A 10,548-nucleotide genomic window follows, 5' to 3' on the forward strand; every position below is an offset into this window, starting at 1 on the left:
CTTGGACATGGGGATCAAGCATGTATTAATTTTAGTTCTCTGAGAGGGACAGTACTGGTCACGCAGTCAGGGCAGAGCATTGACTACACAGCAAGCATTCATGTACTCCTCCACCCACCACCAAGAGCCTCCTTAATCTACTGACCTGAGGATATATAGATATAAGTCTTGTGTTGTGATTTTCCTGCTTCATTGAAAATAGAAACTCAATGGTTTACTTAACTCGAGGGTCCAAATTGGCAGATTCTTGTCAGTCAAGATTTTGCTTGCCTGTCACTCTTTGATGATCTCTAGGCATTTGCTGACTATCTTCTGTGTACTGAATTATGTTCTCAGTTTGGAGGATCCAGAGATGAACAGAGACTAAAGAAGCTTCTATATCCTGGGACTAAACAGATCAAGTTGCTGTTGGCTGACTTGCATGTTTAAGGTGACATGAATCTCCTTCTGGAATGTGCTAGAAAGAAGCCTCAGATGTCTCCACTGGCCTCCATGAATAGTTCAGTAGCCTGTCTGGTTACTGTGTGATCATCTGTAAGGTAGAATGACTGATGCCATTCAGAGTTCAGATAGAAAGACCATAGATCATGTATGTAACACTGTGGCACATAACCAGAATTCAGTAAATGATGGCTGGTAATAGTGCATCTTCCCTCCTATCAGAGAAAACATTTTCTTCCTACTCTTTTCAAAAACTCTCCCAAGACTGGGTGGTGTAATTTCTGTGAGCCCCCTTTCAACTACAGGCTGGAGGCTAAGGCTACTGTAAATTGCAGTCTGAGCACACTCAGTTTTGTAAATGTGTCCAGTCTAGCAATGACACAATGGAGTGGAACCCCCCAATCATATGTGTGGTTGTGTGTAAGCTGCCATCAGGCATCCTGCAGCAGCTGGGATTTGCTGTGCACATTTGTGCAGCCACACAGCTGCCTGTGGAAAGATGTCCAATAGCATTGTTCCACATGCTCATGTGGAGGGACAAACAGCAACCAAGGGAAATGATGGAGTTTCTCTGCTATGGAGAGGGAGGGGCGAGGGCTATAAGGTAGCTCAGAATGTATTGTGCTTTCAGGGTATGCATATGGTGGGAAGGCTGAGAATTCTGTCTTTCTGTCTGTCTGTCTCTTTCTGTGTGTGTGTGTGTGTGTGTGTGTGTGTGTGTGTGTGTGTGTCTGTGTGTCTGTGTGCAAGGGTGGACACATGTATGTGTGGGTTGTTTTTATGTTTGTTCGCCTGTGAACTAAAGGATCACTTTGGAACTATTCATTTTTCTTTTTGATACAAAGACTTTCACTTGGTTGGTACTTACCAAGTAGGCCACACTGCCTTGCTAGCAAGACTAATGGATCTACTGTCTATACTACTCCAGCACTTGTATTACAAGTGCACACAACTAAACCTACCTTTTAAAATATAGTTCCAGGGGCACAGTTAAGGCCCTTGTACTTTTTAGGACCTGTCCTGTAAGCCATTAATGTTGAGTTGCCCAATGGGACCTGCCCACAGCAGTTTGTGGTTAACATCATTCACCTGACATCAAGTCTTTCGCAGGTACATCGTGCCTGGGAAAGTGGACATGGGTTTCCAGAGATGTTTTAGCATCTGGAACTAAGGTAGTGAACATCTTTGAGTTGCCAGGTATAATTGAAGAACAAAGGCAGGAAGAATGAACCTGAGATGATCTCACATCTCTGCCATGGCCTGGCAAGAGCTGGAGAGGCAGTGTGGGCTCCACACTGCAGAAGCAGGGTGGACCCAGGCCGAGGAAAGGGGGCAGAAGCTAGGGTATGGGGAAGAGGTTCTGCACTTCTGCTCTGCGTGTTCAGTATTCTGTTTCCTAGGTTACATACTTGCTTGAGTCTCAACTCCCTTAGTTTAAAAGATGGGTGCAGTGATCCCTCAGTCTATCCCTCATGGGGCCCTATTGAGGCTCCAAGGAATAAACTGAGATAAGAGGCACCAAACCATTCCTGACTGTGAGATACGGAGTACTGTTCGCAAGGGATGCTCTCACAGAACTCTAGTGGGCATGAATGAGATGTGGTTCCTCGTCTTAGAGGCTGAACTGTCAAGATAAAGGGCTACTGGTTTTTACTAAGGTCTTTGTCCTTGGCTTGCAGATGAATCCTTTCTTGTTGTGTTCCCCTATGGGCTCTCTGGGTTAAGTGAAACAGGAAGGTAGGTAGGTAGATAGATAGGTTGAGGGGAAAAGGAAAGACAGAGACAGAAGGATGGGGGAATATAGGATGGAGGGAGGGAAAGAACAGACAGATATTTTGTATGGTCTTCTTGAAAGAGTTAGGACATCATCTTATGATGTCCTCCACCTTACTTAAAGGCATCTATGCATCTTTAGTCACATTCAGTGTCAATGTTTCATCATACATGTTTCGAGGAACACTTCAGTTCATCACAATCTCTGCACCTTTGAAATCCGCCAGTTAAAGTTATCTTCTGTTCTGCTCTCCAGACTCTGACGTTCAAGAGAAGAACAGGAGGAAGAGATCTTCAGGCGGTCCTTATTCCTTCATCTAGGACTTCCAAAGTCATGAAAATAAAGTCCAAGGGTCCAGGTTATGTCTTCTTGCTTCAGAGATGAGGTCCATCCCTTGGGGAAGGGAAAAAGTTAACAGAAATCCAGATTGAAGTTCAAAAATGAATTGAGATTTATTAAATAATTGACACCAAGCAGAAAGGCCTAGGCAGTAACCAAGGCAATGATAGAGCACGACTCTGCCTGAAAGGAGCTGCACTAAGCATCTTAAGGAGGTCAGGGTATTCTCAAGGCTCCACCGTTGGAAGAGTTGAAGTGTTCTTCTGTGTGAAGGATGGTCCCTCGTCCATGGCCTTCTCTGACACACACCCTGGAAAATCTTCCCTTCATAATGCTGCTGCTGCTAGAGTACAGATCCACAGGGGAAAGGTTCACACTGCCTCCTAAAGGAGGGAATCAGCAAGCAATGGCCGTTAGTTGCATGACAATTGAGGGCAACAAAAGCAAATGTTGCTTCCAGGAAAATGGCCTAGAGGCAAGGGGCACTTGCCTGTTTCTGAAACCACAGTTTAGCCCAGGGTCATCATTTCCTGGCTTTGGAGTTCACAGAGGAGAGGAAAATAAGAATTGGAAATCAATATAGGGCACCAGCTTTGTGTTGCCAAGAGAAGATAGGAAGGGAAAACCCTGCTGTTCTTTGTCACTGCTCTTCTTGAATGGAAGGGATGTTGTAACAGTCCCACCCCAAATGAGAGGAGAAGGTCATAGTCTCACAGTGGCAGACAGTCCTTTAACTCAAATCCATCTGGACTCAGTATCTCTTTCCAGTAATTTTGTTGAGGCTGACAAAATTTCAGCAATCTGAAATGAAAATTAGTTAATTAGTTTATTCTCTCTCTCTCTCTTCTCTCTCTCTCTCTCTCTCTCTCTCTCTCTCTCTGTGTGTGTGTGTGTGTGTGTGTGTGTGTGTGTGTGTGCAGGTCTCTCCAAGTGGGTACGTAGTAGTGCATGAGTCATGAGCATACAGGCATATCCGTGAGTATCAAGAGGGGAGAAGAAGAGAGTGTGAGGGTGCGTGAGGAGCTGCATGTGTAAGTCATGAGGGGAAAGGTGAAATGAGTGAGTGTGTTAACAAGTATGAGTGTGAGCCCGATGGAGAGGGGAGGTGAGAAATTCAGGTTTGTAAGCAGATGTGCATGCTGGTGGAGAAGTGAGATGTGTGTATTAGAAAGTAGGTGTGTGTGTGTGTTTGTGTGTGTGTGTGTGTGTGTGTGTGCACATGCATGCATATGTGTAAGTGCACGTTATTCTTAGAACCTTTTCCTAATGATGCGTTCATGGTTTCTGGGGACACTTTAGTCCCTGTCAACCTCTGCTAACACCCCTGAGCACTGTCCTCTTTGTCTCTGTTCCTTCACTCTGATAACCACCATCCGCTGACCCTGTCTTGATGGAGGAGAGCCCAGTCAGCACCAGCAGCAACTCTCACATTTCCTGCCAAGAAGAATTGCTGCTCTGTAACAGCTCCCTTACTGCCTCTGACACCTCCTCACTCTGGGGAAGGAGAACTGGGCCAAGCCTATCCAAGGCAGCAGAGGACTGGCTCCCTCAGGCGCTGGCCCTTCTTGAGCCCCTCAATAGTCTTTGACCTTGAGTCAGTGAAGCTGCCCTTGTGGCCTTCTGGATAGGAGGCAGCAATGGTTGAGCTCTGAGCTTTCCGGAGAGGGTCTTTGACTCTCCCTACTGGCTTCCGACTTTAGACTTTAACCGAAACCCAAAGTTTGCCTTACCTGCTCCCCAGTACACCCTTAACCATCCTTGTCATTCATTGGCCATGAGGAGAACAACTTGCTATATTTAATTGATCACATCTGGATTCCTCCCACCCCCACCCCCACCCAGGTCTCCCCACCAGATTTAGCATCATCTTTCATCCCTGTCATTCCATTTCCGGTTTTTGTTTGTTTGTTTGTTTCTTCTTTCAGTTACTCCTCTCCCAGTGAGACGTTCTCTCCACAGACCTCTTCAAAGGTCAAGTACAAGGCCACATTTTCTTGGAAGGCTTTCCGCTTAGCACTCAGACCCTAAGACCTCCCCTATTTTATGAAATACGTTGCTTTCTCCTTGATCCCCAACTTGGCTTCTGCCTTGACTTTTGGCTGAGGTATTACTGTTCGAGCTTTTAAAATTCAAATTAATCTCTCCTGGCCCCCCTGTACTGACTTTATGCAATTGTTTTTGAGGCCTGTACTTTTTGTTTTTATTGTTTTTAAGTTTGTCTTTTTATGGAGTCATTTTTAAAAACACTTATTATTTCTCATTGATTTTACTTCCTTGTTTAGTGTTTTCTATTAAAGAGGGACCAGGAAGCAGCTGCATGGCGCTGGATGGATGGGTATTGGGGGCTGGGAATTTTCTATCAATTCCCTCTGCTAGGAGAAGGGAGCTGGGCTGGGAGAGTCACAGGTTAAAGTCTCAAGTCTCAAGTGTTCCTTTTGAAATAGGGCTGAAAAGTCAAGTTCACAGGATCATCATTGAATTGTAGTAGATGGTTCAGCCAGTAATATCTGATGATCTGAGTTCAAGTCTCAGTATTCACATGGTGGAGGGGAATCCTAATTTCTCCAATTGCATACTTGTTCTCTCTCTCTCTCTCTCTCTCTCTCTCTCTCCTCTCAGTGAAATAAGAAACAAACAAAAAGGAAAACAAACATTAAATTACAGTGGAAAATAGAAAATGACCTTAGTAATATGCATATGCACCACCTTACGATTCAGTCATTCTTACGATGTTCACTGGTGCCCGTGCCTCTTTTCTAGATTCTATTATATCACCCATTGGTGCTCTCAGATGCGCATCTAACCACTCCAGAGTCCTATGTGAGCAGCTACTCTGAATGGATCCCCGTTGCCCCACATACATTCCACATACATGTCTTTAGCCTTATATTATACATGCCAGTAAAATGGCTGCTTGTGACACTGGAGACATTTTTCATGAAGAGTGGGACTTCATCCCTCATTTGTTTGGGCATTTCTCTCTGATTTTATGGTCTTATCCACAATACTTACTGTTTTGCATAACCATAATGAAATTCCTGAGCTTGGGTATTGTCTTAATCAACATGGTTACCTGCAGGCAGACCAGGTGCTGGAGAAGTAGATGAGAGTTCCACATCTGATCCAGTAAGAGAGAGCCACTGGGCCTGGCTCATGTGTCTAAAACCTCAAAGGCCCCCCCTCCAGTGATGTACTTCCTCCAACAAGGCCACACCTACTAATCTTTCTAAGTAGTGGCACTCCCTGATGACCAAGCATTCAAGTCTATAAGCCTGTAGGTGCTATCCTTATTCAAACCACCAGAGGGATTTTATAAATATCAGTTTTAGAGATTCAAGGGCATGGCCCCAGGTCTGGTGAGGGTGTCATGGAAGGTAGCATATAATAGTAGGAACATGCATGAGAAAGATAGATTACATGATACAACAGGAAGCCAGAGAGAGAAGAGGAGCCAGGGTTGAACTTTCATCTCAGCAAACGATCTTAACCTCTTCTGAGAGCCTAGCCCCAATTTTCTAAAGACCTCCCTCTAGGTCCCTTCATTTCTCTGTCACTACACTGTGACATTAAGTTGTTAGCATGTGAACATATAGGAACTCACCACATTTGAACCACAACACTCACCTCCATGGCTGAGTCTTCATCATCTTTTTTGGGCTTATGTCTCCTCCAGGCAGCCTTCCTTGGAGGAGAGCTTGTCTCATAATCTCTTTTATCCTGTTCTTCTTGTGGTGCTAGGCCATGCCTCACACCATGCTTCATGCAGCAAAGTCCCGGTCATTTCACCTGATTCCACTGAAACCAAGTACAAGCCTCTTAACCATTTGGAACTCACAGGTTCCTTTGGGAGATTAGATGAGCATCCACATGTATTGACATCTCACATGTCATTTCCCAGCATTTCCTGACTTCTGAAGTTCACTCAAGCCCACTTAGGGGCTGAACCATGCAGTGGGCCCATACACATGCCTGTTGTCTGTTCAGAGACCATGTTTGCTGCTAAGCTAGATGCTCTTAACTCCTTAGCAGAGTTGTTTAAACTTCTAGAGAAAGATGGTACCAGTAAGAACTTTCTTGTGAGTTGCTATGCAGAAAAAGTGCTTAGCACAGAGTCTGATAAGAACCTGATAAATACTGGTTATTCTTTTGCTTATTATTATCATGAATAATGGATGTGCATGGAGAGATCGCTATAGGCAAAGTGAAGGATTGCCAGCTTGGAAAGTAATACCTGGGTTACCCCTCAGCCCCCCAGAATGCCTGGCCCTGTCCTGGGGTTGTCATATGCTTGATGTCACCCCCTTGGAGTGATCCAGGAGTAAGACTGGCTCAGGCATGTCCTATTTTTCAATGAGAACACCAAGGCTTTGAAAGATTGCATTTTGTGCCCAGAATTACTCTGCTTCTGGGCACCAGAGAGGATTTTGCCAGCAGCAGCTGTTTCTTGTTTTTTTTTTTTCTTCTTCTTTTTTCCTCTTCTGTATTTCCCTGGATGAAAGTAAACAAACAAATGAGGCCTACAGAGGCCTGAGAGGTCTCTCTCCCCTGCTTTCCTTAAAAATATTTAAATTATTTTCCCCGCACTTTAATAAAATTACATTGACTTTAATTTCCATCATTTTCAGCAATGTTACAAAGCTACCTGTGAACTTTTCTCAGCCCATTAGTTGCTTGGGTAGTTAATTACTAGCCATTAATTTTGCTGAGGCTTTCTACAAAGTGACGGCCCAAAGAGTCATCTACCTATTTATTCATACTCTACACCAAAGACCTATTTTTCTTGGCAACAACCTAGTATTAAGTATGTGACTCCATTTATTTATTTATTTATTTATTTATTTATTTATTTATTTATTTATTTATTTATTTATTTATTTATTTATTTATACAAAAATGCCCTGCCCTCTGAAAGCCCCTCGCTTTTCATCCTGGTTTCAGAACAATTCATTCATGCCTTTTAGAAACTATGCAAATGAGTTTCCCTTGATTTTGGAGGATTTCTCTGGAATTGATTTTGGGATTCTGTATTAATTACCACTGCTCAGGCACAGGGGCTGTCACATAATGGATATATTTAGCGAGAATGACAAGGCTGATAATTATGTACAAGGAGCCTCGGAAAACGGATTGTTTACTTTGATGTTTAATTTCAGCAGACTCCTTTAGTTTGTTAAACTTAATCAAAAGCAATCAAAATACACTGGTGTGAATTACAGCAAATTAATTTCAATCCAATGGAAAATATCATGTCTTTCAAATTTGTACATTGAGCTGGAAGTTTTGAACAATCCCATCCAAGTGGGGAAGCAATAGGTTTTTGTTGTTGTCCTCGTCATTATTTATTTATTTATTAAATAGAATAAGACAAAACAAAAACTAACACATCAGAAATGGACAAAAGAAACAAACAGGAAAAAAAGAGCCCAAGAGAGAGCACAGGAAGCACAGACATGTTTGGTCATGCATGCTGAAGAATACCCTAAAAACACGCAACAGGAAGCCTTAATATATACATGTAAAGGACCTGGTACAGACCTGTGAAGGCCCCACGCATGCTGCCTAGGTCTCTCTGAGTGCCTAGGAGCTTTGATCATGTTGATTTAGTGAGCTTGTTTTCCTGGTGTCCTCTATGCCCTCTGGCTCTTACACTTCTGCCTCCTCTTTCCCAGGGTTCTCTGAGGCCTGAGAGGAGGGTTTGATGGAGGCATCCTGTGTTAAGGCTGAGTGTGCCAAGGTCTCTCACTATCTGCAAAATGTCTGGCTATGGGTCTCTGTATTTCTTTTCATCTGCTGAAGGAGGAAATTTCTTTGATGATGGTTAAACAAGGCACCAATCTGTGAATGTTGCAGAATATCATTAGAAGTCATTCTATTGCTTTTTTTTTTTAAGTAGCATTCAGTTTTACATGAGGTCTATGGGCAATCTCAGGTTCTAGGTCACCCAAGCAGTGTTGGGTATGGGTTCCATCTTGTGGAGTGGACCTTAAGTCAAATCAGATATTGATTGGCTACTCCCACAGGCTTTGTGTTACCATTGCCTTAGCTTATCTTGTAGGCAGGATACCAAGGTGGATTAAAGCATTTGTGGCAGGATGGTGCTTATGTTTCCCTTTTGGTAGCATCAAAAACCCTAGATGTAGGGATGAAGGCTTTACATATGCACCAGCTGGAATTCTCCAATTTCAATGAATTGTGTAGGTGTTGTATCCTGCAATGAGGCCTTGTTGTCAGTTTGTGAAGAGCAATCCGTAGGCTTTGCAGCAGCCTGGGTGATATGGCAATTACTATGGAACTCATTTGGCCGACAACTCAATTAGATGTAACCCAATCCTCATACTGGAAGCTTCATTAGGTGACAAAAGTGTCCAGTTGGGGCTCTGTCTCCTATTTGGCACTTCTGTTTAAATTGCCTTTAGATATGTATATATTTTAGTAGACTTTTAATGTATTAGGTTTGCATACTGCCTCTCGAATGCCCTCAATTTCAGTTATTTTCTCTCATATTTTCTCCCTCACTACCCTCTCCCATCTACCTTTCACTTAATCTTTCCATTTTAGCAGGTCCACCCATCCATCCATAACTGTTTTATTTCTTTCCTAACAAGACCTATCTGTCTCCTGTCTCCTTAGTCCCTTACCATATACCCAACCTTTATGCGTCTTTTGATTATAGCTTGGTTGCCATTCACTTGACAACTGATACCTTCATGTATGGGAATACATACCGACTTGTCTTTTTAGGTCTAGGATACCTCACTCAGGATAAAATTTCCCCCTAGTTCCACCATTTACCTATGAATTTAATGATTTTATTATCTTTAACAGTCAAGTAATACTCCATTGTGTAAATGTACTACATTTTCTTGATCCATTTTTCTGTTGAGAGGCATCTAGGTTGTTTGCAATTTCTGGCTATTACAGATGAAGCAGCAGGGAGCATGGTTGAGCACAAGTCTCTGTGGTAAGAGGGACTTTTTTTGGGTATGTGCCCAAGAGTGGTATAGTTGGATCTTGAAGTAGATAATTCTCATCTTCCTGGGGAGCTGGTACACTGATTTACATAGTGGCTCTACAAGTTTGCATTCTCACTAGCAATGGGAGAATGTTCCCCTTGCCAGCATGAGCTATCACTTGATCTATTGATATTAACCATTCTGATACATGTAATTCAAAATCTCAAAGTAGCTTTGACTTGCACTTCCCTGAAGACTAAAAGCGTTAAGCATTTCTCTAAGTGTTTCTCACCATTGGAGATTCCTCTGTGGAGAATTCTCTGTTTAGATCTGTACACCATTTTTCAAATGAGTATTTTGAGTATTGTTTCTCTTAATATATAGCTTTTTGTGTTCTTTATATATTTTGGATATTAGTCATTTATCATACGTGTCACTGGTAAAAAATATTTTCCTATTCTTTGGACTGCTGCATTATCAGAACAAGTGTCCTTTGCTTTGCAGTAGCTTCTCAGTTTCATGAGGCCCTATTTATTAAGTGTTGATCTTAGAGCCTGTGCTAACAGTGCTCTGTTCAAAATGTCCTTTCCTCTGCCAATGAATGAGTTTAAGGCTAGTCCCTATTTTCTCCTTCATCAGGGTCAGTGTATGTGGGCTTTTGTTGAGATTTTTGAGTCATTGGGGATTGAGTTTTGTACAAGGTGGAAGTATGGATCTGTTTGAATTCTTCTATACACTGCTACTCATTTTGACTCACACAATTTGTTGAAGATGTTGACTTTTTTGAAATGTGTATTTCTGGCTTCTTTATAAAAAATCAGGTGTTCATAAGAGTGTGGATTTATGTCTGGGTATCAGCAGGCATGTTTTGTACCAATTCCATGCTACTTTTTACTTTATATCTCTGTAGTACAATTTGATGTCTGGGATGGTAATAATTCCTAGTGCGCGCGCGCGTGTGCGTGCGTGCGTGCGTGCGTGCGTGCGTGCGTGTGTGTGTGTGTTTCCATATGAAGCTGAAAATTGAAGACTGTCCTATCA

The sequence above is a fragment of the Rattus norvegicus genome, chromosome 15 (assembly GCF_036323735.1).
Source record: "Rattus norvegicus strain BN/NHsdMcwi chromosome 15, GRCr8, whole genome shotgun sequence".
NCBI classification, from domain to species: Eukaryota; Metazoa; Chordata; class Mammalia; order Rodentia; family Muridae; genus Rattus; species Rattus norvegicus.